At 40.8% G+C, this 26080-nt stretch overlaps 1 long non-coding RNA gene across 2 annotated transcripts; it reads right to left on the bottom strand.

Moving 5' to 3' along the window:
- Positions 1-23219: 23219 nt before the first annotated feature.
- Positions 23220-26080, bottom strand: LOC103163004. Of its 2 annotated transcripts, none has more exons than XR_004768037.1 (4): positions 25983-26080; positions 25135-25226; positions 24218-24361; positions 23220-23576 (listed from the first exon to the last, which is right to left on the bottom strand). It is a non-coding gene; the product is annotated as an uncharacterized LOC103163004 (long non-coding RNA). The 2 variants fall into 2 exon arrangements; XR_003482522.2 differs by having other exon boundaries at positions 24218-24289.

Genomic DNA, 26080 nt, shown 5'->3' with positions numbered 1-26080 from the left:
CTGGAAAAGAATAGAAGGTAGGGTGCTGGGGCACACATTCTCAGTTCAAATAAAGCTCTCTGTGGTGGCCCAGGACACCCACGATCCGTGACATCCCTCATTAGGAATTGTGGCTGTCTCCTTTGAAGGAAAGGCCTCTTTCATGTGGGCAGGAGTAGATCCCTCCAAATGGTTCACTTCCCTGTAGCATCATGTTGGTAGATCTTGTTGATGTAATCAAGACTACTTTGCACGTCTGTGTCTGTTGAGTAGCCTGGCCCCATCACTTTGACTCCACAATGTATTTAGCCACTGCTACATCAACATAGCTCTACCTCACTACTATTTTTCCCCCTCTGTGAGAGTCTTACTCCCAACTCATGTGCACATGCACACGCATGCACGTGAGAGAGAGAGAGAGAGAGAGAGAGAGAGAGAGAGAGAGAGAGAGAAGTGTGTGTGTGTGTATGTGTGTGTGTGTGTGTTCCCCTTTCCTTCCTCCCTCTGTATTCACTGTTCAGAGTTTTCTTACAGATTACTTAACTATTCACTGATTAGATTGAATTGATGCAGTGCAGTCAAATGAAATAGACATCGCTGAGCAGTTTCCTCACGCTGGGTAAGGACACAACATGACTTTCCCTTCTCACTTTCCTTCTCCCAATATCATTCACATCCTGGGACGCAGACAGCCAATACTCTTTTCTTTCCCACTCACTTGGGATTGTGAGGCCATTTACAATGGGCTACAATTCCACTCAACAATGGAGCCAAGTTCTGTAGATTACCTGGGCTCCTATTAGACAAGGCCCACATACTTCCATACCTCTCGTGGAGATACTATAAGTTTTTACATTCCTCACAGAGGAAGGTTAGCATGGTTTACTATGGACAATGGACAAAAGGTGTTTTTATGCTTCATACCAAAGCCCAGAAAGCAGTAAGATTGGGTGATAAAGCTTCAACTTCCACCTGTCTTCCATAAGTTCTTGTTATCTTTGGCATTTTGGAGACAAGGTATCTCTATGTAGTCTGGCTGTCCTGTAACTCACTATGCAGACCAGGCTGGCTTTGAACTTCCAGAAATCCACCTGCCTCTGTTTCTCCACCTGTATTGAAAGACTTAGGGGGAATATTTCCCTAAGCAATTTTTAAGTGAACGTAATTGTCTCAAGTAGCAAAGAAAAATGAGCATTTGCAGACACCTACAATACACCAGGCACCGAGTTAGGGGGTTTTAGCTGTGTTCTTCAAATGAGTGATTGTAATGGTTTTGAGAACTTGACTTTCATATTCTCATTTATGGTCAAGGAGGTACAGGCTAAGAAGTTGTGTAATTTCCCAGGATCAAATTGACCTTAGGTTGAAAGTCAAACTAGCCTTTCTTCTCCATTATGTTGACCTCTTAGAAAGTATTGTGAATAAAGACAGCAAAGACAGACAACCAGGAAAGGAAAATCAAGGGTGTATCATGGACCATGTCAGAGGCTTAGATTATACAATTATACAATGGATTATACAATTAGGACACTTTGAAATATTAACAACAAAGAGAAAAATCAATGGAGACAAATTTGAGAAGTGATGAGACACGCTAACAAAACTTCAAGGTGGATCAGAGCACAACTTAAAAGCAGCTTTAGCCAAGAACTATGAGCAAGAAACACTGCCACAGATGCTGGGGACACATGGCCAAGACTATGGCCAGTAGGGATGTGGGCAAGCACACACAGAAGAAGACACATGTTTGGTCCTGCTAAGGAGGAACTAGGAAGGGAAGGACAATTAAACAGTATAAATCTTAGAAATGTAAGGAACAGCAAGCTAAACTGCCAAAGGTTATGGGGGAGCAGGAACAAAAAGAGGAAGGGAAAGGGGAGACAGATGGAGAAAGACAAGAGGAGGGGAGAGACTGAGAAAGGAGGAAAGGGAAAGGGAGGGCAGAGGTGAAGGGGAGAGACTTTTAATGCCTCCATAGAACAGGCATGTAATTATTCTGATGTTGGTAGCAACATTGATTTTATGCTAATAAGAGATGCTGCAAATACAAAATGCCTTGGAAACATCCTAAGTAAACGACAGAGATGGCCTAGAGTGTTATCAGCCAGGGCTTTTTCTGAGAAAGGAACTGTGCAAATTGAAAAGCTAGGCTCAACTTTATGCTTCCAGGTCACTGCAAACAGCCTGGAGGTTCATTTGCTTTCCTCTCCTGCTTTTATCTGGTTCATTATAAATATGGCCAGAAAGATTCTGTCACGGTGCCCAGGCAATAAAGGGTGAGCTGTGAGGACACACCTGCTACTCCTTTTATTGTTGGCAACAAATAATGTTAAGTAGGATTTGTACCATGTCTGAAAATGCTCAAAACCAATGTCTGTCTACTAGGAAACTGTTGTGGGGAACCCAGGGTGAGGGCTAGGGACCTCATAGACTTAATTCCATGCAACCATTTGGGGGACTATTGGGTAGTAATTGAGGTTAATTGCCACCGACAAAAATGCACCATATGATCTTTTTACATCTGTTTGGTGAGATGGTTCGAGCATGAAGAGATGCTCCCAGGGGCACCACAGTGATTTGCCCTGCTTATATGATCCTTACATTGATGGGTTATGCACAAGCTAATGGGGCTAATTGTTATTGCTTGGTGGAAGCCCCTGAAGGATATCCCCACCTCCCACATAAATGTCAAAACCATTGTCTTCTTGCACTTTGGATCTTCCATTTTGTTGTTCATGTTAAAAAAAAAAACAACAAAAAAAAACAAGTTTGTGCAAGTGGAGGTTGGCATCTTTGACTGCCACTCTCTGCTCAAGAAGCATTTTGTTTTTCGAATCCTAGAATAAAATGACTTAAGAACAAGAATCCTCCATGCCTTCCAGCTTCAAAGCCATTTACAAGCTGCAATTCATTAAATGCAATAATCATTTGAGGCCAGTGGACCGACCTCTTCAGGGAGAGAGGCCAAGCCCTCCCACTCCACCCTCTTCCTCTTTGTGTTCCCAATCAAGCAGAGAAAGAGAGAGAGAGAGAGAGAGAGAGAGAGAGAGAGAGAGAGAGAGAGAGAGAGAGAGAGAGAGAGTGGGACAATGATGCTCCCATGGTGCAGCCACCACCATGGCCCTCAGCCCAGGCCTGCTTCTCTGGCTTCTCCCTGCCAGGGCTCCACGCTCCACTTAGCGATTGGGAATAAGCTCTTCCTTCCTGGGGCTGCAACTGTCTGCTTTTCACAAACAGACAGGCTGCCACACTTTTATTTCCTTCAGATAAATGAAGAGTTTCCTAGCCACAGGGCCCAACCAGACCTGACATATGCCCCACAGGACAGATTTCTCCCTGCTTGACCACTCCCAAGACCAAGTTCCAAGAGGCACCTCTGCCTCTTTGTCACCACTGCCAGCGTGTGCACACAGGTCCACTGTCCCAACACATACACTAACCATCTCAGCCAAGCCAGTTACCACTGCCAAATTATTTCTTCTCTAGAAAGAGAGATCTTCAGTGTGGCTGATACCGGTAATAGGGCACTGAAATGAGAGGTATGTCTACTGAGGTCATGTGGATCATTCTATAGTTTGGAGGCAACATGTCTTTTGCCCTCTGTTTCTCCACATGGACCCTACCCAGACATTTACTTAGAGGGAAAAATGAGGCACCCACAATCACCAACCATGGCATATTAAATTTCACAAGGCAATGCCAAATTAATTTTTATGGCTTTTTTCTAGTTGCCTTTGCTCTCCTAAGTCTCCCTACTAGTTTGTTATAAAAAGGGGTTTCAGTAACATAGTATCTGTTCCAAGCATTAATAATTCTTCTGTAAGAAGGCCAGTTTGGTCTACCTAAAAATACATCATTTCTAGGGGTACTGAGGACTCCCAAGAGTTTTACACAGAGCATCCTTACAAAAGCAAAAGTTGTATTTTAGAATCTTCCTAGGCTAGAATCCACATTGAGTGGAGCCTATCTCAACACCTACTCTCAAGCTCTACCTAAGATACCTGCTTCCCAGACTACTTGCTTCCCGTCTCCAAGGACAGACACACTGCCCTACATTCAAGACCCAGCACACTGTCCAGCTTTCTGCAGGCCCATCCCAAATGGATCCTTCCTTTCTCTTAAATCATAAATGTTCAAAGTTATAAGTCCATACTTGGAAGGGCCCACCTCCTAATTTACAGAGGAACAAATCAAGTCCTGTGTATTTAAGTGTTTTCCCTATGTCGCAAGTTAGAGTGTAGAAGGGACAAAAATTAAAATCTCCTGGAAATGGCTGACCTTATTGCTTCCCCCACAAATGATTTCCAGAATAATCTTCTGGAGATTTAGTCTCACTGCAGAAATAGCTGAGCCAATGGGGCCATAGCATTCATCAGAATTCATTCCACCCGCTATGCAACAAGAACCCTGCCCTTAATTCTCAATGTTTCCCATTGAGTATCTCCAGAGAGGCTTATAGTGTGAGTTGTCCTCAGTTCCCAACTTCTTGATTCCACACTACTCTACTGAGGTTGCTAAGAAGTAGGGGTCCAGCTCTGTTGTAAAACACCTACTTAGAATGGGCAAAGTTCCACTTGGGTTCAATCCCCAGAACACAGACACACACACACACACACACACACACACACACACACACACACACACACACTCCACTACTCAGATTTCCAGAAGGACCTCTTTAGGTAAAGACAAATATAACCACATTCAGAGGTAACCATCATTACTTGGTAGGACACTGATAGGCAACAACATGACACATAACTACAAAGCCAATCTACATGGAAGGTCTTAGCTAAAAGGACAGAATATATTTCTGTCCTACTAATATATTCCAATTTAAATAATTTCAAACTTTTTATCGAGAACTTCATATATACATAGTGTTTTTTGATCAAATCCACCTCTATTCCCTCTTCTACAATTCCTGCCCTATCCCCCACCACCACTTTTTCCTCCCAACTTAATGTGTTTCTCTCTACTCCCTCCCTCCCAACCCAGAGTCCAATTACTGTTGCCTATATGTGCATGGATATAGGACCATCTACAGGGATGTGCGTATCCATTTAGGGTCTGCAATCTTGAAGAAAACTTACTATTACTTTCCAGAAGATATCAAGTGCTAATAACTGCTCAGCGAGGGTGGGACTTCCTGAGCCCCACCACAGTGCATGCTGGGATTTTAGTAGACTTGATCTTACACAGGTCTTGTGCATGCAATCATAGCCATGGTCAGTTCATGTATGCAACAGCTCTGTCTTGAACAGGAAATAGTGTCTTGATCAACTTACAATATGAGCAGCTTCAAGAGTACAAAGGCCTTTCCTAAATTTATAGAGAGAAAGTTGCTGATATAATGAACATGGAAATTCAACAAACTTCATATTGATTAACTAACATCTAATGCAGACTTCATGTCAGGTTTGGTCAGTTGTCCCACTGGCAGCTGAAAAGGCAAACAAAAAACAATGAAGGGTCATGTGTTAGAATGGACTGACATATTTGCATTTCCATCAGTCTGATACAATTCCCCAGTTTCTTCTTGATCTCCATGACTCTAATACTTTGAGCCTTAAGATCATAGTCCAGTTATTTCTATAAAATAGTCTTCAATTTAGATTCATTTGCCATCTCCTCATGATTAGATAAGGTCATGCATATTAGCAGAAATGTCATATAGTTGAAGTCTTTCATCTCATTCTATAGGGTGCACCAATTTGTTCCATACTGATGATATTGTTCTTAGGTACAGGAACACCTCATTAACAGAATCACATCAAAATGCACAAAGCAAAGAAAGCAAACATATATACAATATACAAGGAGCAGTAATATTGGAAAACTCAAATAAATCTGTTCATGACACACTGTAAGGAAATAAAGAGAAGAATTTGATAACAATATTTGATAGAGACATACACACACACACCCTATGGATCCTACTCATAGAGAACTGGCATGCTAAAAGAAGCATAGAAACAGAATTCATCTCAATAACAAAATATTTTAGGTTTTATTTTAATAATAAAAGCCTAAAATTAAATTTATAAAGGACTATTTAGTGATACTTCAAAAATAACTCTTAGAGACAAAGAAAACACCAAAACTCAGAAAGAATAGGTAAGAGCTAGGTGCAGTGGCTTATGCCCATCATCTCAGCACTTTGGAGGAAAAGCCAGGAAGATCAGTAGTTCAAGGCTAGCCTCAGCTACAAAATGAATTCAAGACGAATCTGAGCTACATGAGACCCTATCTCAAAAACCTAACAAACAAAAATTTAAAATAAAAGCCTCGAGAATTAATCATGAGAACATTGTAGAAGCAGGGTTATACTTAAAAGTACATTTCTTTAAAAATGTATTTTATTTATTCTGTGGATTTATTCTATCACACACACACACACACACACACACACACACACACACACACACACACACACACACACATATAGTGAGCTGGTTAATATGAGTACTGGGAACTGAACCCAGACCCTCCTCAAGAGTAGCAAGTGCTCTTAACTGCTGAGCCATCTCTCCAACAGCTAGCATTTTATTTCTAACATTAAACACATTTTAATGAAGCAGGAAATAGTATACTAGTAATTCACCGAAGATGTAAAGAAGGGCAAAAAATGAAGGAGAAAGATATTCATTAGAAAAGAAGCAAAAACTGACGAACCAAAACTGGAAGAAAAGTGATAAAGTGCATAAATAAATGTTACAGCAGCATGGATTTATCACCATTAAAGCCATGTGGTATTGCTTCAGAAATGTGCAGACAGACAAATGGAACCAAACAAAGAATACCTAGAAGCAGGGTCTCTGTGTGAATATGCCATGCACCAAGAAGATCACACTTTGAGTCAATAAAGGATGATTGATCATTCAATAGATTGTGCTGGGGAAATAGGTCAGCTTCTGCAGGAGAGGGCAGAAGTTACATTCCCTGTTCTACCTCATGCTATCACCAAATACAGATAGATGAAGGGATTGTTTAATAGTCAAAATACTACTTCTAAATATAGGGGGAGAAAGGTAGGCATCGTATCCTGTAATTGAAACAATCTTAATAACATCAAGCACAGACATTCACCCCAAAGGAAAAAGCTTAATATACTGATTCTAGGATATCAAAAGTTATAAATCAAAAGTACAGGTGATGACATATTAGAATGCTGGCATTACATAAGGACAGAGAAGAGAGATCTCAGTTTATAAAACATTCTGATGGAGTAGTTAAAATGAGACCTTGTCTATAGATATTTATCAATATATTTAATCAAAAATTGAAAATGGCCAAATTACTTTATTAGACAAAACTATTAAAATTAAAAGAGGTAGAACTTTGTAAGTCTCAACAGAGATTACTACATAAGAAGTCTACTCAGTGTTAGGATTCATGCAGAATGATGCATTGCACACACTACTGTCAGAAATATAATTTAGAATCATCTTTATAACAGAGGGAAATAGGAAAGTGTGTATTTAAAATGCAATGTGCATATCCCAGTCCAGGAATGTATTCTAAGGATATAATTATGGAGGTGAGCAAAGACTTTCATGTAAAATATATAATTAGGAAAAAATAAATGCAACCTAAATAAATGTCCAACAATAGGGATCTGATTGAGGAAATTATAGGATGCAAAAAAGATGAAATGATATTTGACTATTAAAAATATGTAATGCTAAGTGAAAAAGGCAAGATACAATACAATTCTTCTTTTGGCTAAAATTACATATGCATACATGGATAATACACATATAATACATATAAGAAATTACTAAACTGATAACATAGAAGTAGTAGCTGAACTATTTGGATAGTATTTGCTTTCCCACTGAAAACCATTGTGTCTTCTATGTCCTAAACGTATAATGTATATGGATGTTTTTATAATTGGAGGAAATACATTATGTAATATAATGATGTGAACCTTTTATGGCAGTTACTAGAAGTTTTACCTACATTTGTGGGCAATGAGCTTGGTTCACAAGCCAAAATCAGGTCTACTAAGCATCTTTCTTCTTACTGTGCCCCTACCCATCCACTCCACTAGATTCAATGTTCGCCAGAGTGAACACTTTGTACATGAGCAGCTATGTCTTGGAGCCTCTTTGTGGGATCCAAGTTCCTGGAACAAAGCCCCATCACTTGCAGTTGACAGCAGCCCAGATCCTCCTCCCTAGAGCCTGTCAGCAGTCTTCTTCCCAGAGGGCTCTTGTCCCTACATGTCTCTCCTGAGCCACAGCCAGCACTAAGACAATGGGATCATCATGATTTCTATGGAAAGTCAGCCAAGCCAAGAACCCAGCATGGTCAGAACAAAGTGTCTGGGACATGTTGCACAGGGCTGCCTGTGGTGGTTGTTGTCACTGTGTCCAGACCTAACAACAGCCTCACAGATCAAGAGCAACTAACTAGAGCATCTGAGGCCAGTCCAGGATAAAGTTTTTACAACCAGAAAATAGTCTCGTGGTCATAACAAATGTTAACTATACAGACAAGGCTAAAAAGACATCGCCACCACTCCCCCTGCACATGGCCTGGGCTATCCTAACTTCTCTATTTCTAACAGGACAGATAAAATGAAAAATTGATAAAGAAGATTCTATCCTACAAGTCATTGTGACTTCAGCTTTTAAGTGTCTTTTCAAACAGCAGTTGCCACCTGATCTCTAAGCTTTACCCAGTTAGTCCATGTTACCCATGTGTGTTTTATGCCTTCTCTGTGAAGGGCACATTAGAAACAAAATGGAAAGTAGGTGCATTGTGAGAAAGGGATTCAATGATGCAGGTGTGTTTTGGTATCTTCCAGGAGTAGCTGCAGGGCTCTGGGCTGTAGGGTGCAGGAAGGCAGAAAGCACAGGTTCTATAGCCGGAAGCCGAGTCAGACAGTCTCTTCATTTTTGTTCCATGCCAGTCCTGACTACGAGGTTTCTGCCTATCTTCAGTGCTTATGTTGGTAATGGGTGCAAGAGGGCAGGGTTCCCTTTGGATAGCATATGGACCAGGCCCAAGCTAGTATCATTGTCTGCTAATACACACCAAACTACTGGTCTGTTCTTAGAGTGGCAAATAGTATAAGCTTAATTGTTGCAAGAATCACTTAATATAAAATTCACACAAGATTTTTTTTATTTGCTTGTTTTGTTTTGGTTTTGGTCTTAAGGTTGTTTGGGTTTTGTTTGTTTGTTTGTTTGTTTGTTTGTTTTGAGATAGGGTTACTCCATGTAACCCTGACTGTCCTGAACTCACTCTGTAGACCAGGCTGGCCTCAAACTCAGAGATCCATCTGCCTCTGCCTCCTGAGTGCTGGGATTAAAGGCATGGGCCACCACAACTAGATTAAAATTCATACAAGTTTAACATTCTGAAGGGTGTCTTCATTTTTACAAATGTAGAGGGACATTTTGCTTGGGTTTCTTTACTATTATGCAAACTTTACCTATCTGATATCTAACTCTACTGCAAGCCACCTCCTTCAAAAAGTTGAACATGAAGAGCAGTTTACATGATAAAAAATAAGGCCCAAATTATGAACATGCATAATGTGTTCACAGGCTTGTCATGATTTTCATTCTACAGGTCATATTTTTGTTTGACTCAGAAGTTGAAGGAAGGACTTGTACCACAGTGCTTAGTGATGGAGAACTACTGATTCCACCTACAGATAAAGATCAAAACCTTAATTATACATCATCCCATTCCTCTATGAAGTTTCAGGGATCCCAGGCAGCTCTGGGAAATGTCCAGGGTTTTCTGAATGGGACTCACTCGGGGCAGGGAGAGGGTTGTTTATCCTATATGGGTGCTTTAATGATCTTCACATCATGATAGTTGATAAGATGCTTTGAAAGCATAGTTTCCTTCAAGAAACTAATCTGATTACTCACAATATACATTCCATGGTTTAGTGAGAGGACTTATGGGAAAAAGTTCACACCAGAGGGCTTAAGTAATGTCTACACACCCTCTATTCCTTTTCACGGTTGTCATCAAAACTATATATTCTAAGCCAGACTTACTATGCTGTCTTTTTCAAAGTTACTGTGTTGCTAATGCTGTATCCACTTAAAAATGACCACAAAGACTGGTTCCATGAGAGTGAAGGGATGATAGCTTCCTGACATGATATGATTTTGAGAAAGAATAGAAGCATGGGAACAAAAGAAAGCCAGATGTTGAAAACTCCTGTGTTAAGATGGCTTAGCCTCTGTCTTTTTTCCATGAAACAGAGAATGGTTTTGTCTTAGAAATTATACTCTTGTAGAGACCTCTCCACTAAAATTCAAACACAGGTTCTTCCTAAGTTAATTGCAATTAGGTATGCTTTGATGAGTTTGGGCAGCAAAGATATTTTCCAAAACAGCCTGCCTGTCCCAGTTCTCCTGTGTCCTCGGGCCTCTCCTGGGAAATCTGTCATTTGATCTAAGTTCTCCACTGTTTGCATTTGGTATGGTGAAACTCCTTGGCATACAAGTCACCAGAGCCTCTTGAGCAGTCCTGTTTCTGAGTTCTACATGCTTCTTTCATGAAAATAACTTCTAAATTTCCCAATATTCCCATTTCTGTTTGCAGGGAGGTCTTTCTTTTTTTAAGCAAATCAATCTATTTTTCACATTTGCACTAATTCTCAAATAATTCAAATTTTGTGTTAATCAAAACTCATTAGGACTCACTGTCATGGACATAAAGGCAGAACCTGATTGAGAGAAGTCAGCCCATGAAAGTATAATGATCTGACTTTAGGTAATTATGTCAAGGAGGATGTACTAGAAGCAATTGTCTTTTTTACTTCTATGCTAAGAAAATCACATATTCACATGCAAAAATTGAGACTTAATATCATATATACTTTGAATAAATGAGAGACCTAAATGTAAAAGATCAATATGAAGCTTTGAAATGAAAGCAGGGAAGGTGATGGTCAAGAGGGTAGAGTACTTGCTGCACAAACATGTAGAGTTGAGTTCAATACACATCTCCAACTTCCCTGTTGAAAGCACCTATTGTGGCTGGTGTCCCTACACCAACAGGCAGAGATGGACAATCCCAGGGTTCAATGAGTCCAGAGACTATAGCAAAATACACTAGAGAGGAAACCATCCAAAGCCAACCTCTGCCTAAACACACACACACACACACACACACACACACACACACACACACACACACACACACAGAGTTTGCAACCCTCACACACATATGCAAGCACATACTACATGTAAACAACAGAAACAATTGATGGAAGGAGAGAGAGAAAGAGGGATAGAGAGAAAGAAAAAGAAAGGAAGAAAACATGACACTCTAAGCATGATCTATACAAAGAAAAATGGTAATTTGGACTTTATAAAAATTTAATGATTCATAAGATATCATTAGAGTATTAAAAGACAAGTCACAGACTCACAGGCTGAGAGAAAATGCCTTAAATATATACATATAGAGCAATTAAATGTTTTGGATCCTGAGTATATAAAAACTTCACAAAATTCAATAATGCAACTCCATTTAAAAGACACAAAAACAGACTCTTGGTTCCCCTTCTGCCCTGACCTCTCCTGAGGTGAGTGCCCCCTCTGCCCCCGCCATCACCCCTTTCACCATCACCCCTTGGATCTTTCTGGGCTGGCTCCTGGCATAGAATGGACCTACCCAGAAAGGGAGAACCTCCCTGAGTCCAGAAACACCTAACTCTTGGTTCCCCCCTCTGCCCTGATCTCTGCTGAGGTGAGTATCCCATCTGCTCCTGCCCGACACCCATCATCACCTCTTCCTTCAATCTTTCTGGGCCTGCTACTGGCGTAGAGTGGACCTGCCCAGACAGGAGGACCTCCCTGAGTCCAGAAACACCTCAAGCTTGGTTCCCCTTCTGCCCTGACCTCTGTTGACTGAGGAGAATACCAGGAGAGGCAAGACCATCCAGAGCTGCAGACAAGGAAGTCTTGGCCCATGCACACCACCGGGTGACAAGAGGAGATAGAGAGACCCCACCTACACTCACTGAAAGAAGAGATGGGAAGAAGACAGAATAAGAACACACTCAACAACAGAAAGACCAATATGACACCACCAGAATCTAGGGACTCCACACCAGCAAGATCTGAAAAGCACAACACAGAGGAAGAAGAAGAGCCGGATCTTAAAAACTACTTTATGAAGATGATAAGGACCCTTAAAGAGGAAACAATAAAATCTCTTAAAGAAATAGAAAAAACAAAAAAAATCAAGAAATAATTCTCTTAAAGAATCTAAAGAAAGCCAAGATAAAACAACCAAACAAGTGAAGAAAACAATCAAAACAGTTCAAGGCATAAAAGCTGAAATATAAACAATAAAGAAAACACAAAATGAGGGGATGCTTGAAATAGAAAGGCTGGATAAATGTTCAGGAACTAAGGATGTAAGGATAACCAATAGAATACAAGAGATGGAAGAGAGAATCTCAGTTGTTGAAGACTCGCTAAAGGATATATAGTCATTGGCCAAAGAAAATCTCAAGTCCAACAAATCCCTAACACAAAATATCCAGGAAATATGGGACACTGTGATAAGGCCAACCCTAAGAATAATAGGTATAGAAGAAGGTGAAGAAATACAGCTCAAAGGTGCAGAAAACATAACAATCATAGAAGAAAACTTCTCAACCTACAGAAGGATATGCCTATGAAAGTACAAGATGCTTACAGAACACCACATAGACTAGACCACAAAAAGAAGTCCACTTGCCACATAATAATCAAAACACCAAACTTACAGAATAAAGAGAAAATATTTAGAGCAGCAAAGGAAAAAGGCCAACAATCAATGGACATTAAAATCCCTCAATGTCAATGGTCTTAAAAAGGTACAGGCTAACCAAATGGATACAAAGATAGAATCCATCCTTCTGCTGTATACAAGAAACACATCTATGCCCCAAATATGAAGGCACCCACATTTGTAAAAGAAACATTACTAAAGCTCAAACCACACATAAAACCTCACACACTTATAGTAGGAGACTTAAACACCCTGTTCTCACCACTAGACAGGATCACCAGACAGAAACTTAACAAAGAAACAAAGGATAAAAAAAGTTTAACAGACATCTATAAAACATTCCACCCAAACACAAAAGAATACACCTTCTTCTCAGCACCGCATGGAACCTTCTCTAAAATTGACCATATAATTGGCAACATAGCAAACCTCCACAGATACAAAAAAATTGAAATAACCCCCTGTATGTTATCAAACCACCATGCTTTAAAGTTAGAATTCAACAACAACACAAATTGCAGAAAACCTACAAACTCCTGGAAATTGAATTGCACCATTCCTGAGTTGAGGAAGAAATAATAAAAGAAATTAAAGACTTCCTAGAATTTAAAGAGAATGAAGACACAATATACCTAAACTTATGGGAGACTTTGAAAGCAGTGCTAAGAGGAAAGTTCATAGCACTAAGTGCCCACATGAAGAAACTAGAGAATAGTCACACTAGAGAATTGACAGAACAACTGAAAGCTTTAGAACAAAAAGAAACAAACTCACCATGGAGAAGAAGTAGATGCCAGGAAATAATCAAACTGAGGGCTGAAATCAATAAAGTAGAAACTAGAAAAACATTACAAAGAATCAATGAAACAATAGACAAACCTCTATCCAAACTAACCAAAAGGGAGAGAGAGAGAGAGAGAGAGAGAGAGAGAGAGAGAGAGAGAGAGATGCTAATTAACAAAATGAGAAATGAAAAGGGGAATATAACAACAGACACTGAGGAAATCCAGAGAATCATCAGGTCATACTTTGAAAACCTGTACTCCACAAAATTCGAAAATCTAAAGGAAATGGACAATTTTCTGGAAAGATATCATTTACCAAATTTAAATCAAGAAATATAAGCAGCTTAAATCAACCTATAACCCCCTAATGAAATAAAAGCAGTCATCAAAAGCCTCCCAAACAAAAAAAAAAAAACAAAAAAAAAACAAAAAAACAAAACAAAACAAAAAAAAACACTCAGGGCCAGATGGCTTCACTGCAGAATTCTACCAGAAATTCAAACAAGAAATAATACCAGTACTCCTCAAATTGTTCCACACAAAAGAAGCAGAAGGGACATTGCCAAACTCTTTTTTTTACGAGGCTACAATTACCTTGATACCCAAGCCACACAAAGACACAACCCAAAAAAGAGAACTACAGACCAATATCCCTCATGAACATTGATGCAAAAATACTCAACAAAATATTGACGAATTGAATCCAAGAACACATCAGAAAAATCATTCACCATGATCAAGTAGGCTTCATCCCAGGGATGCAAGGATGGTTCAACATATGAAAATCCATCAATGTAATCCACCATATAAGCAAACTGAAAAAGAAAAACCACATGATCATCTCACTAGATGCTGAAAAGCCTTTGACAAAATCCAACATCCCTTCATGATAAAGATCTTGGGAAGAACAGGGATAACAGGAAGATATCTAAAGACGATAAAAGCAATATACACCAAACCAACAGCCAACATCAAACTAAATGGAGAGAAACTGAAAGCTATTCCTCTAAAATCAGGAATGAGACATGGCTGTCCACTCTCTCCATATCTCTTCAATATTGTACTTGAAGCTCTAGCAAGAGCAATAAGAAAACAAAAGGAGATCAAGGGGATACAAATTGGAAAGGAAGAAGTCTAATTTTCACTATTTGCAGATGATATAATAGTCTACATGAGTGACCAAAAACTCTACCAGGGAACTCCTACAGCTGATAAACACCTTCAGCAAAGTGGCAGGATACAAGATTAACTCAAAAAAAAATCAGTAGCCCTACTATATACAGATAATAATGCAATGAGAAAGAAATCAGTGAAGCATCACCCTTTACAATAGCCACAAACATAAAATATCTTGGGTAATGCTAACCAAAAAAGTGAAAGACCTGTACAATAAGAACTTTGAGTCTTTAAAGAAAGAAATTAAAGAAGATACCAGAAAATGGAAAGATCTCCCATGCTCTTGGATAGGTAGGATCAACATAGTAAAAATGGCAATCTTGCCAAAAGCAATCTACAGATTCAATGTGACCCTCATCAAAATCCCAGCACAATTCTTCACAGACCTTGAAAGAACAATACTCAACTCTATATGGAAAAACAAAAATCCCAGGATAGCTAAAACAACCCTGAACAATAAAGGAAATTTTGGAGGCATCACCAACCCTGACTTCAAGCTCTATTATAGAGCCTTAGTCCTGAAAACAGCTTGATATTGGCACAAAAGTAGACAGACCAATGGAATAAAATTGAAAACCCTGATATTAACACAGACACCTACAAACACCTGATTTTTGAAAAAAGCTAAATTTATACAATGGAAAAAAGAAAACATCTTCAACAAATGGTGCTGGCACAACTGGATTCAGACATGCAGACGATTACAGATAGATCCATATTTATCACCACATACAAAACTTAAGTCCAAATGTATCAAAGACCTCAACATAAATCCAGCCACACTGAACCTCTTAGAAGAGAAAGTGGGAGATACCCTTGAAGGAATTGGTACAGGAGACTACTTGCTAAACACAACACCAGTAGCACAGACATTGAGATCAACAATTAATAAATGGAGCCTCCTGAAACTGAGAAGCTTCTGTAACACAAAGGACACAGTCAGCAAGACAAAACGACAGCCCACAGAATGGGAAAAGATCTTCACCAACCCCACATCTGACAGAGGGCTGATCTCCAAAATATACAAAGAACTCAAGAAGCTAGCCTCCAAAACACTAATCAATGAAATTAAAAAGTGGAGTACAGAACTAAATACATAATTCTCAACAGAAGAATGTAAAATGGCTGAAAGACACTTACGAAAGTGCTCAAAATCCTTAGCCATCAGGGAAATGCAACTCAAAACAACTCTGAGATACCATCTTACACCAGCCAGAATGGCTAAAATAAAAAACACCAATGACAATCTATGCTGGAGAGGATGTGGAGAAAACAGAACACTCCTCTATTTCTGGTGGGAGTGCAAACTTGTAAGACCATTTTAGAAATCAGTATGGCGGTTTCTCAGGAGAATGGGTATCAGTCTCCCTCAAGATCCAGCAATTCCTCTCTTGGGCATATACCCAAAAAACGCACATTCATACAACAAGGACATATGTTCAACTATGTTCACAGCAGTGTAATTTGTAATAGCCAGAACCTGGATGCAACCTAGATGCCCCTCAACTGAAGAATGGATAGAGAAAATGTGGTACATTTATGCAATGGAGTACTACTCAGCAGATAAAAAGCAATGGAATCTTGAGATTCGCAGGCAAATGGATGGAACTAGAAGAAACCATCCTGAGTGAGGTAACCCAGTCACAAAAAGACAAACATGGTATGTACTCACTTATATATAAATTTAGACATAGAGCAAAGGATTACCAGCCCACAATCCTCATCACCAAAGGAACTAGGAAACAAGAAGGACTTCAAGAGAAGAACACATGTACCCTGGAAAAGGTGAAGGGGCAGGATCTCCTGAGATAATTGGGAAGAAGAGGGTAGGGGAGAGGGAGCTGGGAGAATGAGAGGAGAAGAGGAGGGGAGATGGAGTAAATGGAGTAAATGGAGGAGTAGGAAAGGTTGAGTCTGGGGAAGAACAGAGGAGAGCAGGATGAGAGATACCATATTAGAAGGAGCCATTATAAGTTCAAGGAGAGATCTGGCACTAGGGAGATTTCCAGATATCTACAAGGATGACACCAACTGACAATCTAGGCAATGGTAGAGAGGCTACCCTAAAGGCCCTTCCCCTATAATGTGACTGAGGACTGCCTTATATGCCATCCTAGAATCCTCATCCAGTGGCTGATGGAAGAAGAGGTAGACACCCACAGCTCAACCCTGAACTGAACTCTGGAACCCAGTTGCAGAGAGGGAGGAGTGAAGAACAAAGATTTCAGGACCAGGCTGATGAAACCCACAGAAGCAGCTGACCTGAGCAAGGGGGAGCACATGGACCCCAGACTGTTGTCTGGGAGGCCAGCATGGGACTGATCCAGACTCCTGAATGTGGATGTCAATGAAGAGGCCTTGGCACTCCATGGGTTCCCTGGTAGTTGATCATTATTTATTCCTTGTAGGGAGACACTGTAGCCCCACCTCCTAGTAAGCAAACATTTCTCTGATGACACTTATGTTTGAGTCCCATATAGCCAATGAAGACACGCCTGACAACAATCCCTACATGCTCTGGAAAGAGAATTGGACCACACCTCCTAGACTGTACTGGATGCAACTTACTCCGTTTCAACTGACACTCCAACCAGAGCCTCGAGTACTGACTTCAATCAAGTTGAGGATTTCAACCTAGATCTTCAATCAAGCAAATCCCATCTAACATGGACTAGAGATAACCCAATAGAGACTTTCCTTATGCTAACATTTTTTTCCACAGGACTCCACAAGGCTACCATCATCCCATTTCAGCAGGAAGTAACTTAGAAGATGCTACGCCCCCATTCCCCATTATTGTTTATTAGGGTAGTGTAAGGCTAGTTAGGAATAACCTTCTTATTGTTTAGAGTTGGGATTGGAAGGAGGTGTTCAAGTTAGACACCCTTTCCACATTACTTTAGGGCTTAACCGGGATAGACATAGTTAGGATGTGCAATAGCAGATTATTGTATCTTCTTCTATTTTACCTTTATGATTGTTAATTTTGGATGTTTTACACTATTAAGTTTTAATCCTCTTTTAGACTAAAAGGGGAATTGTAGGGAGACATTGTAGCCCTAAGGTCTAAGGTGACGTAGGAAGGCTTCTTAAGGGACCGCGGACACATGGACCTTCCCTTCTTCCTGCCCTTCTCCCTGCTCCCTCCTCCTCACTCTGCCCTGGCTGCCTTGCTGCCCTGGCACGCTTTGGCCTGCACTTGGCTGGTGTATCTGAATAAAGAAACCTTGGCCCTATTGACTGCTGATTGATCACTCCACAATCCCTGGCATAAGAAGGGACTTTGGGAGCCCATCCCACATGGAGGGATGCTCTCTCAGCCTCTACACATGGGGGAGGGCCTACACCTGGCCTAGGATGATATGACAGACTTTAGGGAACCCCCATGGAGGGCCTTACCTTCCCTGGGGAGCCGAGGGAGGATGAGGTGGGGGCTCGTGGAGGGTGGGGGGAAGGGGAGGGAGAAGGGATGACATGTGAAGCAGGCTTGTTTCTAATTTGAACTAATAAAAAATAATTTCTTGGGAAAAAAAGACACAAAAACACTTTAACAAGGAATATGGGATAAGCACAACAACACATTATACCCTAGGGCAGTGTTTCTCAACCTTCATGTCAAGACCACTTTGGCAAAACCCTATCTCCAAAAATATTTATATTACAATACCCAACAGTAGCAAAATTACAGTTATGAAGTAACAATGAAATTAATTTTATGGCTGGGATCACTGCAACATGAGGAACTGTATTAAAGGGTCATAGCATCACGAGGGCTGAGGACCACTACTCCAGGGAATGCCCAACAAAACCATTGGTAGATAGTAGCACAACAAGTAAACAGATAGCATCAAAAAGCAGGTCTCAGGAAATGTGGTTCCCAATGTACAGAAATAGGAATCATCACACACTACTAATGAAAATGGGAAAAATGCTGTGGTGTTTTTGAAAAGTTTGATTTTTTTAACATTAAATACAAAATTTTCATATATTCCTGCAACTCTGGTCTCAAAGTTCAACTAAGACAGTGGCAACATGTATCTACAGTGAGATTTACACAGAAATGTATTTAGCAACATCATTAGCCTGAAAGTGCACTCACTCCATGTGTTTATGGAGAGATGAAAAGAGAAGCAGAACATAGTATACAAAAGAATAGGGCACGCTCTACAGTACAGGTGATAGACACTCGGATACCATAAAACAGTGAACTACAAAGACATGATTGGAAGTGGAAGCAACACATCCACAAAAAGTATATATTTGAGCCATTTACATGGAATATCTCCAAGAAGGTAACACTGTATAACAGAAAGTGAGTCAGTGACTGCTTGGGGCTAGAAGTAGGATTTAAGCTTAACTGTAAGTGGATTTAGATCTCACAGGATGATGAATGTTTTTAAATTGGATGGTTGTCATATTGCTTAACTCAGTGTATCTACACAAAGCACTGGATTGTTAAAATGGGTGATTTTCATTAGATATAAATTATAGCTCATTGAACTTGTTAAAAGTTATTAATTACCAAAGGAAACCTAATAATAGATGATCATAAAACTAAGTCTTTGGTTTCAACTTCAAAATGTTTTCTATTCTTGGCTAACTCTGAGAGAAAAGCCAGGAAATGGCTCTGTCACTAAGGTCTTTTCTGGAAGCATCCAATGCTCATTAACTGAAAAGTTTAAAACAGCTCAACTCTATACCCAGAGGAAAAGCTGTATTTCTTTCCTACATTTCCTTCATAGAGGATAACCCATCTTAAAATTAATAATAATAATAATAATAATAATAATAATTAATAATTAATAATAATTAGTGAGTCCATCTCAAGAAGACTTGGTTCTGGAAAAGATATTTTGAAGTCAGATTTTGGGAAAGTCATCTATGGTATTTTTCCAAAAAGATCTTTTCCAAACCAAAAGGAAGGAAGGTGAAGGGGGGATAGGAAGGAGGGAGGGGAGGAGGAAGAAAAGCAAAAGCTATAGGAGAGCCAAAGCCTATAAAATCTGAAGACACTCAAGCCACCCTCTAAGATTGTAAGTCTCAAAAGTCAGTGAACTGGATCCACTTCACATCTGCCCTGAGGCCAGCATCAGGGAGGAGGGCCCCTGTGTTTTGTCTCAATTAACATGCCTGTCCCAGTATTCTATTCAATACATACACATGATCCCCAGGACTCCAAGTGACAGCCCACTGTCCCTGAGGCTGACAAACACTAAGAGTCACTGCAGTGACCCAGTGGCTGGCCTCAGATAGCCAGGGATGGAGGGAAACCTCCACCTGTGTGAGAAAGTACCAATCCTTAGCCAAGTGCAACCTGTCTGTGCCTGCCACGCCTGAACCACCTGGTGCAGATTATCCTCCACCGGGTGGTATGATCGCTAGCACATCCTGTTTCCCCCACTCCATTTCAGCTGACTTCATCTTCTTGTAATGAAAATAGGCAAACTGTGAGATTTAAGAACACGTATCTGCAAACCTAAAACTCATGGCTGCTTCTGCCGGGTTTAGCCCCTACATGACAAGTGAAATTTATCCATAGTCAATTTCTAATCACTGCTGTGGCATTCAGCAGGGGGTTTCAAGTCAGGTAGGCCTTGCAGTGGAAAACAAAATGGGGAAAGACATGAGTCTAGTTGTCTCTTAAGAACTGAGATCTTTTCTTTCTAAGCAGAAAAAGGAGTTATGAGAAATAAGCCTTCTGCCGCCACAAGAGACAGGGTTATGGTAATGTTCATTTTACACACAGAGGCTCTGAATACCTATCAGACAAAGGTGGCTTGTTTCTTTGCAGACTGGTGATAGCATGGACTTGGCTGTGGTGGTTGCAAAGGTGTTTGGCCTGTGCGAATGCATGAGTTTGGAGAAGAGCTTGCCAAATCCCGTTAAGGTTTATGGAAGTCAAGAAGCCACAGACTTCCAACTCTGGTCCTATTTCTCAAACTCGGCTTAAGGTTTTGTATTTGTAGTTGACTGGCTTTTTTGTGTTTTTATTTTTCATTAACACAGAAGGCTTGCTGTTGGCAATCACACCCTGGAATGTCCTTGCTGGAGCTTAACATTCCAGCACATTCTACATTGCCTAATGATGAAGTTGTGGTTTGCCAGGAAAGGACTTTTAACGCTTTCCTTCTAGAACTGGGTAGAACTATCCCTGTGCAAACCTCAGCTAGTTCAAACAGAGCTTCTGTAATGGCAGAGGGAGAGAAAAGCTGCTATAAATACTTTTATGGGCTGCAGAGGTGATTTACAACCGGCTTTATTAATCCTATAAAAAGGCACAGCTGAATGCCTTTAAGTTGCATGTGTACAGATGACTAATTAAATACACAGTTGAAAGTCTTGACCCAGCACAATTCTGACCATTAAAGAAATAAGTCTTGAGTTCCCCTCCAGGCAGAACTTTTTGGATGGATTTGTGGGTGGAAGGGGGTGGGAGATAGGTAGAAGGGGGAAGTTGACATTGTGGACCATGAAAGGTAGAGAGCACAGGGGAAATTTGGTTTCTGCCAATTCGTGTTTACCATTCTTCCATACACATATTAATGGCAGGCTGGCAGCAGTACGCCTGCCCCCGACTGCCAAAGGCCACTTCTCCTGACCTCTGACAGTAACAAGGCCACGGTTAGCACGAAGAGGGAATGAAGTATAGCACTTCAGAAATAGAAAGGAAAATGGAATCCTGATATTGATAGAGGGATGGAGTGGTCCAGTCTTGTCTTGCTCATCCACTCAGCCCACCCCACTCCCACAGTTGATTTGCACTCTCAGAAACTGAGGCTTAAGGATGAAAGGTGATTTTCAACTACTAACAAGACTAGTTAAGGGCAAGGCCAGGACAAGGACCCAGAAGTGACCCCTAGAGCATTCACCTTTCTGAGACACCATTCATTCCTCAGGTCCTGTTGCCAGGAGACACAACATGTTTCAGTGGGGGAGAGGGGATTAGTGGAAGGCAAGTAAGGTAGGCTATGATTCCAAACACAAAATGTTTGCCAAACCATTTATCAGAAACATAAAAGGCCCTTTCAGTTTTCAGGTTCTTGGAAGGGACTGGAAAAAGAGGGAGTGGCCTTTCCCAATAGGAGACAAGCTGCAACAATTCTTCCATCAGCTCGGTGAGGTTTGCTTTGTAAGTTGGCCCCCTCACAAAGTCTGGCTCTCTTAAAAATACTTTTAGAAGCTCCCATGTCAAGCTGTGAACGTGTGCTGTGAGAACACTGGGCAAATGGGTCAGGAGGGTAGAGGAGACCAGTAGGGGCTATGTAAGTCAGCCAAATGCTGCTTCTGCAATGACCGACAATGTCAAGGTCATCTCCAAACCACTCCACTTCCCAAATTGGAAGCATTGCTGAGTTTTTTTCCCATCAAATAGCACTATGTGCTTTGATTTAGGATTCTTGGGGCATATCACTAACTCTAAAATTGATGACACGCTTTCTTCCCTCTTCACTTGTGAAACATGGGGCCTGGCTGTTGCCTCTGTCTGGGAACATTGCCCTCACCATCTCTCATTAGTCTTGTTCCTTTCATCAAATAATTCAGATTCAACTTTCAGCTCAAATGTCACTTGCAATCAGGGAAATGTTTCTGGAACCCAAAAACCAGGGTTCCTCTCAGAGACCCCCAAAGAACAGTATATAAACACCCTTGCCACAGAACATGCCCTCTCTTCCAATTGGTCAGGTTTGTAATTCCTGCCTGATATAGGAACCATGAAAGAAGGGATCATGCCTAATCTCCATTGTATCTCTTGTTCATGGCTTGATGGCAACATATAAGGATCCATCCTCCTTCCTCATCCTCACCCCATTGCTTTCTGTATCCAAAACCATCAAGCAGAGAGATATGGAAGAAAAAGACTAGAAAACGACTAGACATGAGGACTAGACTCATCTGCTAAGACCACTACAAACTGAGTGGCTTTGAACAACCACTGACACAATGACATAAAGAGGACAGAATCTAATGGTCTCAGTTCTGGTTACAGAAGCCAAAGTTAGACCTCTCTCCTTGACTTGTAAATGGCTGTCCTCCTGTTCACATGGTATCCCCCTATATGGTTCTAATTTTTCCCCTTTTCATAAGGACACCAATCATGTTGGATTAGAGCCCATCCCAAGGACTTCATTTGCTCCTCAGGCATCCTATTTCCAGGGTCAAATTGTAAAGTAATTAGGATTTCAATGTTTGAATTTGGGGGGATAATATTCAATTCAGAGGGTAGAGCTGAAATCATTACAACCAGCTGGCCACTTGAAAGGCTAAAAGCCACCACCATCACAAATGCCAACTTCTGTGGGGCTTGGAAAGCCAGGTGGGGTAGCATACACTAGTCATTTAATTTGATTGAAATTGGAAGAGTTAGAATGCTGAAGAAATCCCCCCACATCATTCTGTTAGAATAAAAATCATCAAATTTAATACTATTTACAGAACAGCCCCTGAGCATAGTCATGAGCTGTACCCTTGTCCCCACCCATCACTCCTGGGACCATGACAAGAATCCAAGTGAACTAGTTTTCCTAGCAAGTTATTGGACTTTTAATTTCTTGCTCTCAACTTGCACTATTATTCCCAGAATAACTGTGAAATTGGCATTCCAGTGAGGTCACTCTGCTTGCTGATGGAGTAATTTCTTCCTCAAGTCCCCATTCCCTCCAGCAAGGCTAAAACTGGAAGTTCTCTGAGCATTTTTCCTGCTGCTTACCAGCTTGGTTCACATTTGTTTTACATCGATTGCATTAGCTGCTCCTCCTGTTTCAGCAAAAACACCAGACAGATGCAAGTTAAGGGAGAGTGTTATTTGGGCTCACAGCTTCAGAGGGTTCTTTTGGCACAGTTCCTCAAATGGCGGTCAGATAAAGAAGCAGAAAGCTGAAGGGAACCAGAGACAGGCATAATTTTCAAGGTGTATACTTTCTAGGAACTCTAGCTTGACAGTGGGGCTCCAAGTCCCCAAGATTCAAGACAGTGTCACCAGCTAAGAGTCAAGTATTTAAATACATAATCCTGTTAGGAAACATGCCCCATTCAAACCATAATAGTCATACTGAATCAATACCCCCTGTACATTCATAAAGCAGCCATATTTTCTTGCTTATCAGTCCTCTTTACATGTGAAAGAAGGTGACTTTTAAAATTATTTCTTTTATGCTTGAGATTATATGATTACGTCATTTCCCTCCCTATATGTATTCTTAAATATAACCTGCTCAATCTATAATGTTACTAGTATGTTTTATGCTATGACCATTTTTTTAAAATTAGTAAGGAGCTTGCTTCACATGTCAACTTTGGGAGCCCATCCCACATAGAGGGATGCTCTCTCAGTCTGGACACACGGGGGAGGGCCTAGGCCCTACCTGGGATGATAGGACAGACTTTGGAGATCCCCCATGGTGTTGAACTTATGCCTTTGTTCTTTTCCCTCCAAATTTCTAATTTTGTTTCACTTTTTTAAATTCTAAAATCTTGAATCTGTATGCAGCCAAATACTAAGGCATTTGCTTTTTTACCTTTTTCTTGTCTCGTGTGCTTCTCCCTGGTCCCTTACACATTCTCTGGTGTCATCTTCTATCACTTGTCTCCTGCACAAGGAATTAACTAACCCAGATCTTTGAGTGACAGGCTTTGTTTCCACAGGAATAGCTTTGTAATACCTGCATGAGACACACTTCACAGGGTCAAATACTACTTCCATCAGCACTTACCATATTTTATAGACTTGTTTGAGTTGTCTCCAGTCAGACTGACTTCCACTAAGTCAGTGGTCTATTCACAACTGTAACTCAGAAATCTAGTTTGGTGATTGGCAAGCAATAGGCATTTAAGAAATAATCTCTTGAATAGTATATTTTCTCCTTCAATGGCTTCTTAGTCTACAATATCCACATTATGGTTTCAATGTAAAGTATCACAGACACACACACACACACACACACACACACACACACACACACACACATATAAGGGTCATGTGTTGAAAACTTGGTAGGCACTTTGTGGCACTCTTACATGTTGTGTGAGAGGCTTTTCCTTTTCCCGGGGAGATTTGACATACACACATCATCTATGCTCCCTATATAGAGAGCCCATGACACATCATTAACAGCTGCACTAAAATCTAACTCGGTGAACCACTGAGTGTGGACAAGGAATTAATTACAGGAGCAGGGGTTGGACCTCAAAACAGTCCATCACCGAAGAGCACCCCAGCCTGAGTGACTCACCAATCTGCCTCCCTGGAGCTTCCTGCACTAGTTTCAGGCAGGTGGACAGGCCCAAGAGACCTCTCCTCCAATAGACGTTCACTGCTCCAGTTCAGCTAAGGAGGGGACCATTTTGAATCTGCCAAGTTTTTGCTTTGCCACTTTTCTAAGCTGGTTTACCTCCTGGGTGTCATGAGTCTCTCCCGCCCCTTCCCAGAGCAAACCTTTCAATTCAGAGGAAACTGTCACATGACTTGAGATGATTGCATCACCAGTAGATCAATCCATACTGAAATATTCCATTCGGATATGGGGACTGGTTAAAAGAAATATGTCATTAGCATGTATTTCTTTGGAGAGAAATATATGTATCTTGTTCCACCCAGGCCTGACTGGGTGCTCATCATGAGGTGAGAAACTTTGCTCTTCCATGCCTTTCAATCATGATGTCCAGCCTCACCATGGCCAAGAAGCAAAAGAACCAGCAGACCATGGATTGAAATCCCTACAACCATGACTTAAGTCCTCCCACCCTCCCTTGAATTGTGCCCTCAGATGTTTTCTCACAGAGAGGAGCCCCACAAGCTAAGTTCTCTGAGGTTGCTCTGAGTGAAGTTCTGATAACACATATCCACTACTCCTGGAGCACTAAGGATATCCATACACTGAAAGCACTTGGTATCATCTAAAAGCAACTAAGAATAGAATCTTTTGGTCTCTCTCTAATTCTCTCTATAGGCCTCTGCTTATAAGGCTGAAGTGGAACAAGGGACTTTCTTACCCCAAACCTGGTCAGCTTCCTAAATTAATCTTTGCTTTTTACTCCTCCATACAGTCATATAATCAACAAAATCTCGTCCTTGGTGACTACTTTCATAATTGATGAATAGAGCCTTTTTTCCAGGGTGCAACTGTGGCAGTCACTGCTCTCAGCCACTGATTTCCTCCTCACCACTTTCCACTCAAAAAGGACATTCACATAGTTGGTGAGCACTCTTAATCTTTGAAATAAAATGGCAATGATTTTTGTCCAAGGATAAGAACTCGAATTTGTGGCGATTTTTTAACTTACTTCAGCAAAGTGTAGCTGCTGTTCAGAAACTCGGCAAGCCCGTAAAGGAAGAGAAGGAGCAGAATGAACTGGGATGCAACTGTCAAGCCCAGTTTGCT

The sequence above is a fragment of the Cricetulus griseus genome, chromosome 2 (assembly GCF_003668045.3).
Source record: "Cricetulus griseus strain 17A/GY chromosome 2, alternate assembly CriGri-PICRH-1.0, whole genome shotgun sequence".
Classification (NCBI taxonomy): Eukaryota; Metazoa; Chordata; class Mammalia; order Rodentia; family Cricetidae; genus Cricetulus; species Cricetulus griseus.
Note: the sequence above shows the minus strand (reverse complement) of the source record. Positions and strands in the feature narration are given on the sequence as shown.